At 43.2% G+C, this 15320-nt stretch overlaps 1 protein-coding gene across 4 annotated transcripts in view; it reads left to right on the top strand.

The window, feature by feature from the left end:
* Positions 1–4667: 4667 nt before the first annotated feature.
* Positions 4668–15320, top strand: part of Strbp (spermatid perinuclear RNA binding protein) — a 131034-nt gene continuing 120381 nt past the window's right edge. For 3 of the 4 annotated variants that reach the window (XR_004387981.1, XR_004387980.1, XM_032903212.1), the window contains exon 1: positions 4668–4847. The gene's annotated coding sequence lies outside the window, so the exon portion shown is untranslated. The remainder of the gene's footprint in view (positions 4848–15320) is intronic. The other variant, XM_032903211.1, reaches the window with a different exon arrangement.

The raw sequence follows: 15320 nt of genomic DNA, 5'->3' as shown, positions 1-15320 counted from the left end.
GTTTCATTTAAAAAAACAAAAAACAATGAAAGGGACTGTTTAATAATGGAAAGAATCCAGTAGCGAGAGACTGGCCACATCAAAGAGGGACAAGCTATGGAGTGATGTCCCTTAGAGAGTAGAAAAGGGGGCATCCAGGCGCCAGAGAGAGGCCTGGCTGTTGTTCAGTATCTGATTTTGTAAAAGAAGAGAAGGAAGACAGGAGTGGTGAGGAGAGAAGAATAGAGATGTCTAGACCTACCTTGGTTTGCCAGGACAAGGGCTTTGGAAGGTCTAAAACAAGTGAGGTGTGGCTGTTGCTGTCATTGCTAAGTTGTTATCGAGCCCTTGGGTCAGTGCTGACCTGCTTGTGGAGAACTTTAACTGTGCCTAGTGCTTTTCTAGTTTAAACTTTCTTCCTCTCCTCCACCTTCCTTTCTTGATCCTTCTGCCTCTACCTCCCCAACTCTGGGATTACAGGCATAGGTTATATACTGCTTGGTTTTATGCAGAGGTGGGGATTGAACCCAGGACTTTCTGTATGCTATGTAACTGAGATATAACATCCCCTAGACCAGTGTTTTATTTGCTTTTATATATGTTAAATTTAAATATCCACATCTCTTGGATTGCATTGCTGAGGACATTTTTTTCCTTGGCCATCTTTCAGTGTCTTTTGAATCAAGTATGTGTCTGGAAGTTAGACTAGAGTCCATCCACTCCTCCTTTAAAAAATGTAAAAATAGGGGTTGGGGATTTAGCTCAGTGGTAGAGCGCTTGCCTAGAAAGCGCAAGGCCCTAGGTTCAGTCCCTAGCTCTGAAAAAAAAAAAAAGAAAAAAAAAGAAAAAAAATGTAAAAATACATTTATTTGTGTCTTTCTTGCCTCTGATGAGTCTAAGCTTTAGGACGTTACAACACACATTATCTTTCCACTGTTTATAATAATGGAAATACTAGGAAGAACATAATACCCACTATAGGGAGTGTAGTTTAATTAAATGATCCTTAAGATACAACACTATGCAGAAAAGTACCAAAGAAGAATGCACAAACAAAAGGATGCATTCAGTCAGGTGTGGCAATACATGCCCCTCATCTCAGCACTCAAAGGCAAAGGCAGGTGGCTCTCTGTGAGTTCAGGCCAGCTAGAGTTACATAGTTACACCTTGTATGGAAAACACCCAAGCAGACAGAATACAATAATCTCCCCTTTTTTTGTGTACTGGCTGTCCTGGAAGTCTCTCTGTAGAGCAGGTGGCCTCAAACTCAAGAGATCCACCTGCCTCTGCCTCCCAAGTGCTGGGAGTAAAGTGTGTACCACCAACGCCTGACTGTTTGTATTCTTAAGTGTTTAAAGCAGAAAAATAATTTTAAAGCAGGAGCTAGAGAGATATGGTCAGTGGTTAAGAGCGGGTGCTGCTCTTGCAGAGGACCTGAATTTGGTTTCCAGCAACCACAGCGGGTGGCTTGCAACTGCTTGTAACTCCAACTCCAAGGGTTCTGACACTTTTAGTCTCTCTGTGCACCTCCACTCATGTGCACATTACCCACACAAATTTCTGTATACATACATATAATTTAAAAATTTAAGGATATGGAAGTTCTCTGCCTTTATGTCCAATTCTACTTTCTAGGCAAAATCAGTAGTAATTGATGTTTAATACTTTTGGTTGTTTTATCTATGCAAATATAACATACATATAAGAGGCACATGAGCTGTTCATAACCGTTTTCCTTCTTTCCTTAAAAAAATATAAAACCTGGGAGGCAGAGGCAGGAGAATCTCTGAGGTCAGTCTTGTCTACAGAGAGAGTTCCAGGACAGCCAGGACTGTACAGAGAAACCCTGTTTTAGAAAACGAAACAAAACAAAACAAACCCAAGACATAATACCAAACCAAGGAAACAATGTAAGGACAACAAAACTACCACCACCACCATCACCCAGGCCTCATGTAGTACAGCTGGCTTCAGTCTCTGATCTTGCTAAATACCTGTGGATGACATTGAAGTCCTGATCTTCCTATCGCTACCTGTCATTTGCTAGGATCACAGGTTTACTTCATGCAGTCCTGTGGATGAATCCCAGGACTTCATGCATGTGCTAGGCAAGCAGGCACTCTACAGCTGAGCCACATCTCACCCCGAGACAGTTTTACATTACACAGGCTGGCTCTGAGGTTCTGATCCTTCCTTGTTGGCTTTCCAAATGTTAGGATTGCAAGTTAGGATTCCAAATGTTAGGGCATCACCACGTCTGGTTACAACTTTCATCTTTCTCCGGACAAGTAATAAGACATGACAAAAATTTCTCTGCAAATAGCAGATGGAGCGGATCAGGGACAGAGGATGTGAAGGTCATTTAAATGTGAACTTTTACCTTATCCTTTCTTTTGCATTGTTTACTTGTTCTTCAATGTTTTACTTATTTTTTTTATTTTTATTTTTATGCTGTGCATGTATGAATGTTGACACACATGTGCTTATCACTCCTGTGGAAGTAGGTTAGAGGTTAACTTGTGAGGTCTTTCCTTATACCAGGTGGCTTCCGGGATTTTAACTCAGATTTGTGAGGCTGGGCAGCAACACCTATAACTGCTTCGACATCTAGCCTACCTTCACTTGTCCGTTTTTGTCCTGAGTGTTTGGAGTTATAAGTCTAATAAAAAACAGGAGATACTATTGAATCTTTAATACCATGTACTTTTCCTTCTTAAAAAAAAAGTAATACAATTTATAAGTGTTAGATTTCAAAGGGCCACCTATATTAAATGTTGTCTCACTGACTCCTTGTAACAGTACTGAGATATGCAAAATTATGTTTGATTTGACAGATGAGGGCACTAAGACCTCAATCTGCCAAGGTCACACAGCCAGTGCGCAGCAAACCTGGATCTTGCACTGCAGCATCTTGTCTCCCTTGGCAGACTTCCTTTTTTATACTGTAAAACCCAGCTATAATGATCTCATCCCCTATATATGTGGTCTTTCCTAACTTACTCCAGCAGAGGGATGAACCTATCCTCAAGATGCTTACAATCTAGGGAAGAGACTGGGCTAAATTATAGCTCAGCGACATAACAATGCATTGTTGAACTGGGTGATGCACAAGCAGGGAGAGTCTAGACCTGTGTCTGAGGGCAGCCAAGGAACTCCAGACAGAGTATTTGGACTGATAGAACAACCAGGTTTCCAGAAGGTTAGAATAAGGTGCCATTCAGACATAGTGATCTGAGGTTTACCATTGACTTCAGGAAGCTTAGAAGGTGTTACAGACCTAGGAAAGGATGGTTTCTGATGTTACCTAAGGGTCAAGTTGGCCTGAAGGAGGGGCAAAGGGAAGTGTGTATGCTGTGAAGTTGAAGGCCATACTGTCAAAGCTTTTTAACTCTAAGTATTAACATATTATTCTGTGAATGAAATATAGAGGTCATATTTTTTTGGAGGTGCTGTGGATGCAACCCTGAACCCTGTCCATGTCAGGTAAGTATCACTGAACATCATTCCCAGTCCAGAGCTGTTATTTGAGTCTGCTACAGGAGCAAGATGAGAAGTGGACATTCCAGGGTGAGTGTGGGAGGTCAGGCTCCCACTGTGTGCTCAAATTAAATGATCAGTTTCTGCGCTAGGAATTTGCTTTAGGCTAAGGGCCTTGACTTATTTATTTATTTTTTTTAGTGTATTCTAGCACCCTGCACAGTGTGGGGCATGCAACACATATGCTGTAGGGGCTGAACTGGCTGGGAGAATGCTAGGCACTAAGAACATGCCAACCAAGAGCTGTAAAATAAAACTTGAACCTTTATTTCTTCTCTAGTACCACTGCCAGAACAAAGTGGGCAAGTATTTAGCCAGTCTACCCCCAGTTTTAAGAAGGGAAATAAGGAGGGAAAGGATTTCTCGGGCCATTAAGGGCGTAGTAGGGAGAGGAGATTTTGATTTCTGTTCAGTGTTTGCTATGTGCCAGGAAAATTCATATCTATTGTTTTATGCCATCTGCTTAACGGCTCTTAAATAGGAATTACTGTTTTAGTTTCTGTGAAGTGGAAACTGAAGCTCGAGCGGTTCGGTAACTTGGCCAAGGTCACACAACAAGCAAGTGGAGGGGAAGCGAATCAAGGAGGGATCCGAGTCTCTGACTCAGACAAGGTACTGCCTGCCCCTCCTCCACCCGGGAGGCATTGCGGCGCTTACTCCGTTAGCGTAAAGGCTGGGGCTGGGGAAGCATCCCGCACCGGGGCGCAGAACCTGGGGAGGCCGGCTATCTTTGCGGCCCCGAGCGGCTCTTAGAACCCGCAGTTACGAAGTTTCTGCACTCTTAGCTCTTCTCAGCAGTTGGCCTCCGCCCAGCAACGCTACGCCGCGGGCACAGCAGGGCTCAGGTGCGGTTGCGGCCCGAGCTAGACGCCGCGAGGTGGGTGGGACGCAGTTTACGTAAGCGGCCTCGCAGGTGCAGGCAGCGGCCTTAGGCCTGAGCGCCCTGCGCGCTCCCAGGTGCGCAGTTGACGTAGGCAGCAGCGCGGCGCGGCGGTGGCGGGCGCTGGCCGGAGCTCTCAGGTGCGGCAGAGCGCGCGTGCAGGGGGCGCGCGGAGGGCGATAGGGCGGGCTTTCCGTTCCTCAGCAGCCGCGGGGCCCGCCCCCTGGATCGGCCAATGGGAGTACTCGGCGGCGTCACGTGTTCGCCGCCGCCGCCGCCGCCGCCACCGCGGTCGCTGCCGAAGCTGAGCTCGGATCCGCGAGCGCCACCAAGGCAGCAGCCGCCGCAGCCGCCGCCGCTGTGCTGAGGAGCCGGAGACGCGGGCGGACGAGGTGGCGGCGGCGGCGGAGCGGGAGCGGGGAGCGGACGCGGGCGGAGCGCGGCGGCGCGGGTAGGCTGCGGAGGGGCCGGCGCCTGCGCGGCGAGCCGTCCCGGGCGGGTGGCGGTTGAGGCGGCGGTTGAGGCAGTTGGCGAAGCCTGCCCGGGCCCCGCATTGTTTGTTGTGCGTCCTTAGCAGCGGTGGCGGCTGCTGAGGCGAGGAGCGCGGCGCAATCCCAGCCCCGCGGCTTGAGTATTGTGGCCGCTGCCGCGGTACCCGGCCGGTTCAGGACTGTGGGCTGCCTTGCTTGCTTTCGGGGTCGGGGTCGCGGGTCCCGGCCCTGAACCTCCCAAGGGCGTGGGCAGCTTGCGGGGCGCGAGCTCTGGGGAGGTGGGAGGGTTCCAGGCTCCGGGCAGGTGCTGGAGGACGTTGCGGGCAAGAGCCTAGGAGAGGCTCGGGGGGCGGGCACAGGGTGTGGGCAGATTTGGGGGAGAAGGGAACGTTGAGGGACCCGGCCCCACGGTGACCAGGGCCTCAAGGGCAGGCCTGGGGGACCCATGGGGGCCTAGGTCGGGCTCGAGAGGGAAGGAGGACGTTCCGTTTTGGGGTTCGGACGAGTGTGTTGGGGGATTTGGGGCGGGTAGGGGCAATAGAGGTGGTGGAGGGAGGGACAAGATGGGCACCTCTAGGCAGAAATGGAAGGAGCAGATGCCCTGGTTAGCGCTGCGTGTGAGGGGCAGGGAATGGGGCAGGCAGCGGGAAGCCACCGGACGCCTGAAGGGAAATGGCGGAGGAGGGGTCCGTAGCTGGGAGTGTGGCGGGCAGGCTGAGCCCCAAAAGAGAGAGGGAAGGAGTGGGGAGGGGGTTCTCTCAAATGGTGGCGGGTGAAATTGAGGGTATTCAGGCAGGAGATGTCTGTGTGTATGCCCAGGACTCCAGGAGTTCCCTAGTGAGTATCTGGCTGGGAGGTATGGAGGGAGACAAGAAGGGGTTGACAAGCTAGGGGGAAAAGCCTTGGTATTTGTCCTGTATTCAGGGGCGAGCAGGATGGAGCTAAGGGGAGGGAGGAGTGGTTGACACAGGGTCTGAGTTTGAGGGGTTTGGGAGAGAAATGGGGACAAGGAGGTTAGGTGGAGGTATTAGGTTGGGTGGAGAGAGGTGTCAAGGCAGGAGGTGTAGCAGTAAAGGGCAGCAGGAGTGAGTGAAATGGAGGGTGTTTGTGTGAAAAATACTAGTGGGCAACAGCAGACGAGGGAATCTTGCGGTTGCGAGCACCCTGGAAAGGGATGGGGTGTGTGGCAAGATAGAGAGTGGAATGGTAGGCAGAAGGGAGGGAGAGGACAATGTTTCTGGGAATGGTAGGTAAGGTGTAGGAAAAAATGGAAATATTCCCAGGGAAGGAGGTGTGGAGAGAAGTTGGGAATGAGGAAGATGGAAGTGGGGTGTGTTTGAAGGGAAATCAGTAGTAGGGTGTAGAGGAAGTGAAGGGAGTAGGCAGGGGACAGAAGGAAGGGAAGAAAGGGTATTTTGTAGTAGAGACTGTAAAGGAATGAATACTGAAGGAAAGGACAGATGAGGTGTAGGGATTCATGGATTCATGGCTGTAACTAGAAGGGACAATTGTATGGAGTTGGTGTGGTGAGTGAAGTAGGTAGGATGACTATGTTTACAGCAGGAAATGACTGTCAGGGAGGGTTCAGAATGTGTTACCTCAGAGTTTGGAAGATTCAAGGTGTGGAAATGTGAGGAAAGATTGAATTTTTTAGTTTTGAGATATTAAAAGGGCCAGGCAGTGGTGTGCTGCAGGCCTTTAGTTCCAGTGCTTGAGAGGCAGAGGCAGGTAGAGGTCTGAGTTAGAAGCCAACCTTGTGAGTTCTAGGACAACCAGGGCCACACAGAGAAACACTGTATTGAAAAACAAAAACAAAAACAGCAACGAAAAAGGCAAGCAAGCAAGCAAACAAACAAAAATTCCCAAAAGACAGTAAAGGGTCCAAAATTATTAGGTTACTGAGAGATAATAAAGGATAGAGTGCAGATGTCCAATGGGAGGAGAAAAAACTAGAGAGGATTACTTTCAGGCTTAGAGGAACTAGAAATTTGGGACAATGGACATAGGATATGGATCCTAGACTGATATTAACAGAGAATAGAGGACATCAATTTCATACAATATTATAAGTTAATTCTTTTAGCATCAAAGAGATGGTGAAACCCTGCTTTTAGTTCCACAACAAGTGAATGGAAAAGGACTAAGAGAGCTGACCACCCACTTTCTAGTTGGGTGGTATGTGGTGTGTATTCACTTAGCTTTGGGGACTGAATAGACAGGTAGGCTATACATCATGAAGAATACACCCAAAAGGTAAAAGGAAATGGAATTGTGAAGCTGCCTGAGAGCAAGTCCCAGAGGCCAGTAACATCAAGAGCTCAGATAGAAAGAGATACCTTGGTATGCAGTGTCTCGGGTACCCAGAAGCTTTCTGGATAGTGGGACAGTATTCAGGCATTGGATGATGTAATATCCGAGTCTCATGCTACAGGCTGACAAAAATAATGTAAGCTAAAAGTGGCAGAAATAGAGCCTTTAGATTCTAACCTTTAAAATGTTAATAACTGACACTGGATTGTCAGCCTTTTTACCCAGTAATTCAAGTAAATTTCAGCTGAAGCCTTTAGGTTCTTATGTATTTTAGTTTGCTTTGATGGTATATGTAATACTAGTTTTAAATGAGAGAAGACACTTCTTGAGTTGGGTGGATGTAAGGCCACCATCAACTTCTCAGGTACATGGGAACTAAACTTTAGGCTCTTGAACACAGACACTTCAGTGTCTCCTTTAGTGATCTGTGGCTTATGTTAGAATTTGTGTGTGTGTGTGTGTGTGTGTGTGTGTGTGTGTGTATGTATGTATGTGAGAGAGAGACAGAGACAGAGAGAGAGAGACAGAGAATGTGTTACAGGGTGGGAGAGAGAAACTGATTGATTCATTGATTGGGAAGATTAAGCAAACTTCCTAGAGACTTTTTTTTTTTTTTGGTTCTTTTTTTCGGAGCTGGGGACCGAACCCAGGGCCTTGCGCTTCCTAGGCAAGCGCTCTACCACTGAGCTAAATCCCCAACCCCATAGAGACTTTTATAGTAAGCTCTGTTTCCTAGAATCCTGGAAAGTGAATTCCCTTTTGACAGTTGAAATTTCTGCCTTTAGATTTTGCAAAAAAGTAAATTTTATCTGGTCATGAAGTACCTTGAATTGCTATAGTATATAGTATTACTATGATTTCAAAGAAAAGGTCTGCTTTGGACACTTTCTGGGTTGATCCTTTTGTCAGTTGGAAAATATCTTCATGTAGGCATTGTACTTCCAAATAACAAGTTTAAGGGTGAGTGGGAAGCTTGCCTAAACGTAACAGGAGAGGAACAGCGCACCAAATTTTAAAGAAGTAGTAGTGGTGGTGGTGGTGGTGGTGGTGGTGGTGGTGGTGGTGGTGGTGGTGGTGGTGGTGGTAGTAGTAGTAGTAGTAGTAGTAGTTGTTGTTAATCGCTTTAAAATCCAGATTTGAAGTGTTTAACATAGGGAGTAATTTTCAGAAGGCATTGTTACAAGATTTTATTTTTGGAGGGAAGTGTATTTTAATATGCCTTTGATCGAAACTCTTGAGATTTGCTGTATGTATAGAATATAATTATAGTGAGCATATCTGCCCTTCCATTGCTCCTTTGCAGGAAATTTGTATAGTAGGATATGAGATAAGTAGAGTAACCTTTGAAAAAATTCTAATATGGCCACTGCTTTTTTCTTTTGTCCCCTTCACCTTTTTTTAGAGCTAGTGACTCATTCTTTTTTATAGCCCAGGATAGCCTTGAAATCCTTATGTCACCGAGGCTGGCCTCAAACTCCAGAAACACCCTCCTGCCCGCTAGGTTACAGACATGAGCCATCACACATGCCACCTTATGAATACGTTTTAAAGTCCACCCTGTTCATTTTATTGGTTTGGGGGGGGACGGTAAGCAATATTTCCTTGCTCATAATACTCAATTCTGAAATAGTATTTTGATGAAATGTATTATTGGGTAAAAAATCTGCATCTTGTGATAACTTGTAGGTACTTTAAAGAGAGGTTATTTATATTTTGCAGACTAAATAATTGAATTCTGGTTTTATGTTCACTGATGACTTGCTGGACAAGACACTTAATCCTTTTCGTACTTGTTTTTCTTCCAGAAATCTGACTCCTTTTCTACCTCCCAATAGTATTGTTCTGTTTATAGAAAACAAGTTTTGTTTGTTTGTTTTTATTTTTTAAAAAAGACTCCCTGTGTAGTCCTGGCTATCCTGAAACTTAGTACATAGACCTGGCTGGCCTCCATCTCACAGAGATACATACACTTGCTTCTGCCTCCTGGGTGCTGAGAGATAATATATGGCTTGTGTCACAAGTTTAAGTCTATTTTTGGAAGACTAGACTGCTGTTAATATGAAGATAGGTTCCTTCCTTCCTTCCTTCCTTCCTTCCTTCCTTCCTTCCTTCCTTCCTTTCTTCCTTCCTTCCTTCCTTCCTGGTGTTTTGAGATTGGGTTTCTCTATGTAGCCCTGGCTGTTCTGGGACTCATTTTGTAGCCCAGGCTGAGCTTGAACTCACAGACATCTGCCTGCCTCTGCCTCTTGGGATTAAAGTGTGCCCTGCCACTGACTGGCTCCTTTTTTCTTTTACCCATGTGGTCTTTAGATTGGTTAAATATTTAGATTGGTCATTAGCCAGGTGAGGTGGCACATTCCTTTACTCCCTGCACTTGGGAGGCAGATCTCTGTGTTAGAGACTAGCTTGATCTAGCTACATACTGAGTTCTAGGATAACTACCCTGTCTCAAATTTTCTTGTCATTAGATAAGTTTGTTCTGAGGAACTTGGAGGTGAGAATTCCATGCATATCAAGGATGTTTTTTAATTAATTTTTGTCATTGTTGTTCTACTGTGTAGTTACCTTTCCTCCATTACTTTTGCAATTGAATTTACTGTTTATATGAATTCTGCTGAAATTGAAGCATGCTGCAGACACTGAGTTCTAGCATGGTTTTTAGAAGCAGTACTTTGCCAGTTTTAGAGCTTTCTCTTTTTTAAACATTTATTTATTTATTTATTTTTTAAAGATTTATTCATTTATTATATATAAATACACCGTAGCTGTCTTCAGATACACCAGAAGAGGGCATCGGATCTCTTTACAGATGGTTGGGAGCCACCATGTGGTTGCTGGGTATTGAACTCAGGTCCTCTGGAAGAGCAGTCAGTGCTCTTAACCACTGAGCCATCTCTCCAGCCCCTTTTTTTATTTATTATATATGAGTATACTGTTGATGTCTTCAGACACACACCAGAAGAGGGCATCAGATCCTGTTACAGAGTGTTGTTAGCCACCTTGTGGATGCTGGGACTTGAACTCAAGACCTCTGGAAGAGCAGTCAGTGCTCTTAACCACTGAGTCATCTCTCCAGCCCACTTTTTCTTTTTTTTTCTTTTTAAAGATTTATTTATTTATTATATGTAAGTATGCTGTAGCTGTCTTCAGACACCAGAAGAGGGCATCAGACATCATCATAGATGGTTGTGAGCCACCATGTGGTTGCTGGGATTTAACTCAGGACCTCTGGAAGAGCAATCAGTGCTCTTAGCCGCTGAGCTATCTCTCCAGCCCCACTTTTTCTTTTTTAAAAAAGTATTTTGTCTTTATTAATTTTAAGTAAGTGTGTGTGTCTGTGTCTGCCTGACTGAGTGTAGGTTGTACAGAGGGGAGGAGAGTTCTGAATCCACTGGAGTTGGAGTTGCATAGTTATGACGGAGTGGGTGCTGGCAAGTGAAGTTGGGTCTGTTGAAGGAGCAGTATGTGTTTATCTTACCTGTTGAGCCATCTCTAGCTCCATTTATTGATGGACAGTGTATGTTCTGCTTAAAAGGGAGCAATTTGTAAAAATTTAAAGCCTTTTGAATATTGTCCTTGGTTTATAAAGAGCCTACTCAGGACTGCCACAGCAAACATGCAGATAGTGAATTGCTTTATTAGATATTAATTTGCTTTGATTGTGGTAACATCTGTCTTTAATAGTAGGTTTACTGTACTAGCTGATCTGTTCATTGGTTTACTGTCTGATGTGGGACTTATTACCTATCTTACTGTTCTTCTGTTTTCATTTGTGTTTTGAAAGATTGGCTTTTTAAAATTAGTTTAGCTATTGAAAGACTTTTTTGACAGGTACATATGATTAACTTTATACTTTAATTTTATGAAACTTTATTTAGATGTATTTATACATATAAATTAAATTTACATAATGAAATCAGATTAATAGTGATATAACAATTAAATAAATGGTTTATGCCCAAAGCCTGTTAATTTTAATCTGATTTTTAGTTTTAACCTGACCAAAAAATCTGACTAGTCATTTTCATCCCTAATTTGAATTATTGCCGTACAAGTTCTTTAGGCACACTGTATTTAGGAAGTCCAATTCATGCTCTAAAGAAGACTATATATGTGCAGCTGTATGAAGGAAGAAGCTCTAAATTTTCATTACTTGGTATTCAAGTTCTCTTATTTTTAACATAACAAAAACCGTATACACCTGCTTTCTCTAGTTAACTTTAGCACAACTTGAAAGGGTACAGTTGATTTTATCACAGCATTGTGTGATTTTTGTCATTCATTTTCATATGAAAAATGAGAATTCTACAGCAAGTTGTATAATTTCTGAGGTGGTTGGGGTCATGGATAGGGTGTAGTTTGTTACAGCACCTTCAGAACTTCTTGTTTGCGTTTCCCAGAAGCTAAGCTTTGCACAGTGCAGTTGGGCAAATCAGAAATTTGTTTACGAATTTAACCAACCTAGTCCTTTTGACATGCTAACTAGTTATTGTCCTAAAGGAGGAGCATTCCTCCCTGCCCCCCAGTGGCTGTTTTAGAATGCTGTTATTAAGCTTTCTTTCCTGGTTTGATTCAGAAAGCATGTAGGTTCTAAAGCATGTTTTGTGCCAGACCTAAAATTTCTTAGGACTCAATAATACTATGTTGAGCGAAGAATACTATATTTTCCTACATAGATTGGTTGTGAAAACTATAGCTTATGAATTGGGCTGTGGTGGTGCTTGCCTTTGGAGGCTGATGCAGGGGAATCTCTGAGTTTGAGGGTAGCCTGGTCTACAGAGCAAGTTCCAGGACAGCCAGGGCTACACAGAGAAATTCTGTCTCAAAAAAACAAAAACAAAAAAAGGGGGGGGTTCACCCCCCAAAAAAACCCCCACAAAATAAAAAACAAAACAAAACACTAACTATAGCTTGTCACTTTGGTTATGTTTTACTGAAAAAGTTCATTTTAAGATAGTAAGGCCTTACAGTAAGTGGTTTATTTCTGAAAGTTAAAGTGGAGGCAGTCATTTAAAAAAGGTTAGTGTGTGTGTGTGTGTGTGTGTGTGTGTGTGTGTGTGTGTGTGTGTGTGTGCATGTGTATGTGTATGGTGTGTGTTTGTACTACAGTGGTGTGTTGAGATCAGAGGACTGACAGCTTGTGGGGGTTTCTTTTTTTTCCTACCATGCTGAGGCTGAGGCTTTCAGGACATCTGGAGGCAAGGAGGACCCTTTACCTGATGAACCATCTCCCTAGCCATTTTTTTTTTTTTTTTTTAATTTGGGGAGACAAGGTCTACATTCTAGCAAATCTGGACCTCACTGTGTAACCTTGATAATTCAGGGTAGCCTTGAATAATCCTGCCTCAACCTCCTGAGTGCTAGATTTATAGGAATTGAACTATCGAATCTAAGTTTTTGATTTTGAGGGGACAGAGTCTTGCTTTTTTTTTTTTTTTTTTTTTTTTTTTTTTTGGTTCTCTTTTCGAGCTGGGACCTAACCCAGGGCCTTGCGCTTCCTAGGCAAGGGCTCTACCACTGAGCTAAATCCCCAACCCCCAGAGTCTTGCTTTTAGGCTGACCTTGAAGCTGGTTTCTCCTGCCTCAGCTTCTCAAGAAGTCATTGTAGTAGTGCAGGCTTGCTACCTTCCCTGCTAGCAGGTGTTCATTTGAACTTGTGTCTGTAGTTCAAATAATTTTGAAGCTCATCAATCATTGCACTGACTTACTGGCTTTTTGTGCAGCTTAGTCCATCCACATTTTAGCCTTTTGAGGTTTTAGATAATGAATAGCTCTTGAATATCTCTGGGTAACTAATTTTCAGTTTGCAAAGCTAGTGAACTAAAGGGAAAGATGGTGTAACTTTTGTGTAAGCTAGCACTAGGGAGAATAAACAGTGTAAGTCATCAGTGTGCATTTCCAGCTTTTGTGAACTGTGAGGTCAAGGTTAGCATGGATGAGTGGATATCACATGTATTAATGAAGGCTCTAAAATGGTGTTTTATTTGCTAGCTTTTTGATAAACAGAATTATACAAAATCAGCTATGTTATAGATTTCATATCAAAAATTGGAAAACATCCTCTAGTTTACAGCTAGAGTGGAGATTAAAGAAGATACTTGTTGGGATGGGAGAGAAAGCTCAACTTTTAAGAGTAGTTGTTCTGCAGAGAGAGGATCCAGGCTTGGTTCCCAGCACCCAAGTGATGGTTGCCATCTGAAATGCTAGTTCCTGGGGAATCCAGTAAGCTGTTTTTTGAACAGCTTAGGCACACTCTGAGGACACTGGGCACACATGTGGAACATATATACATGTAGGAAAAACGCCAAGACACATAAAATAAAAATAAAGTCTAAAAATCAAAAAAAATTATTACAAGTTAAGAAACATACAATGTTTTTAGTTTTTTTTCAAGACAGGGTTTTATTATGTAACTGACTCAGTTATTATATTATTATGAACTCACTATTTAGACCAACTAGCCTGGCCTCAGATTTAGAGATTTGCCTGCCTTTGCCCCAAGTGCTGGGATTAAAGGTGAGTGCTACCACCATCTGGCTATAATGTTTGCTTTTATTTATTTATTTATTTTTTTTTGGTTCTTTTTTTCGGAGCTGGGGACTGAACCCAGGGCCTTGTGCTTCCTAGGCAAGCGCTCTACCACTGAGCTAAATCCCCAACCCCTAATGTTTGCTTTTAAAGGAAAAATTAGGCACAATATGAGTTAAGGTCTGAGAAGCAAACTGGGGGCCTCTGGAAGAGTAGCAAGCCACTAACTACTGAGCTGTCTCTCCAACCTCCAAGTTTAATTTTTATTTTACCTAGTAGCAGCATTTGCCATGGTTGATACCTTGCCTATGGAAGAGGCTTTGGAATTGAACCAGCATCCTCTGAGAGAAGCCAGTGAGCGCTCTTAACCATTGAACCATCTCTTTAGCCTCTTTCTTATCTCATGGTTTTAAATGCTGAACTTTTCTTTAGCTTGGAACGCTGGGCTTATAAGCTCACTGTCAATGTGATATTTCTCACTTACATGCCTTTTTTTTTTCTCCTCTTCTTCCAGACAGGGTTTCTCTGTGTAGCCCTGACTTTCCTGGAACTGGAACTCACAGAGATCAAGAGTGCTGGGAATAAAGAGAATGTCCTACCACTGCTTACTTATGCTTTATTGACATCTTAAAGTGAATTTTTCTCAGACCAAATTTTCAACTTTTGCCCAATCTTTTTTTTTCTTTTTTTTTCGGAGCTGGGGACCGAACCCAGGGCCTTGCGCATGCAAGGCAAGCGCTCTACCGCTGAGCTAAATCCCCAACCCCCTTGCCCAATCTTTTTAAAATGTATTAATAGGCTGTAAGTCTAGCTAATTGATTTTGAAAGTGTCTAGTTACCCAAGTGGTCAGTGGTTCAACTTGTTTCACCAAACTTGCTCCATAGGGTAAAAAATAGGTCATATATTTTCAGTGGCTGGATATAACTCTGAACTCTCCTTTATTTACTACTGCTTCACTGGGTATAGATATCTAAGTAGTGTCTATCTGAATTGAAATCAGATGATGAGAATCCTTGACTACTTTGTCAATATGAAGGTACTGCCTATTTAAATTAAAAGGTTTAAATGATAGGCTGTTTTTCTTTTAAACTAAAAAAAAATTAAAAATTTACACTTATTTATGTACGCGTGCATACGTATGGGTACTCTTAAGTATGGTGTGCATATAGAAGCTGGAGGACATACTGATCTATTCTTTGCTTCTACTATGTAGGTCCTGGGGATGGAGCGCAGGAACTTAGGTCTTCAGGCTTGGTGGCAATACTTTTATGTGCTGAGCAATCTCCCCTTTTAAAATCCCTTAGGACTTAGAATCACACTGGGAGAGATTAGGCCATCTAACCTAATTAATGGTAGTTAGGGTGTTAGTTGCCAAAACATTTCTAGAACTATACTTAAAACACACAGGAAGATATCAGGATTTAGCTTTTGCTTTAAATACATTTAAGAACAGAGTAAGATTCTTTTAGACTTCTGTTTATTTGAGTTTTGTAGCAGGAAATGTTTATAAAAATGGATTTGTTTTGCAAAAGAATATAGACTAATAAGTACACTTAAAATATATAAGCTAAATGGTGCCTTCTAGTTAATGCAT

The sequence above is a fragment of the Rattus rattus genome, chromosome 5, assembly GCF_011064425.1.
Source record: "Rattus rattus isolate New Zealand chromosome 5, Rrattus_CSIRO_v1, whole genome shotgun sequence".
Classification (NCBI taxonomy): domain Eukaryota; kingdom Metazoa; phylum Chordata; class Mammalia; order Rodentia; family Muridae; genus Rattus; species Rattus rattus.
Note: the sequence above shows the minus strand (reverse complement) of the source record. Positions and strands in the feature narration are given on the sequence as shown.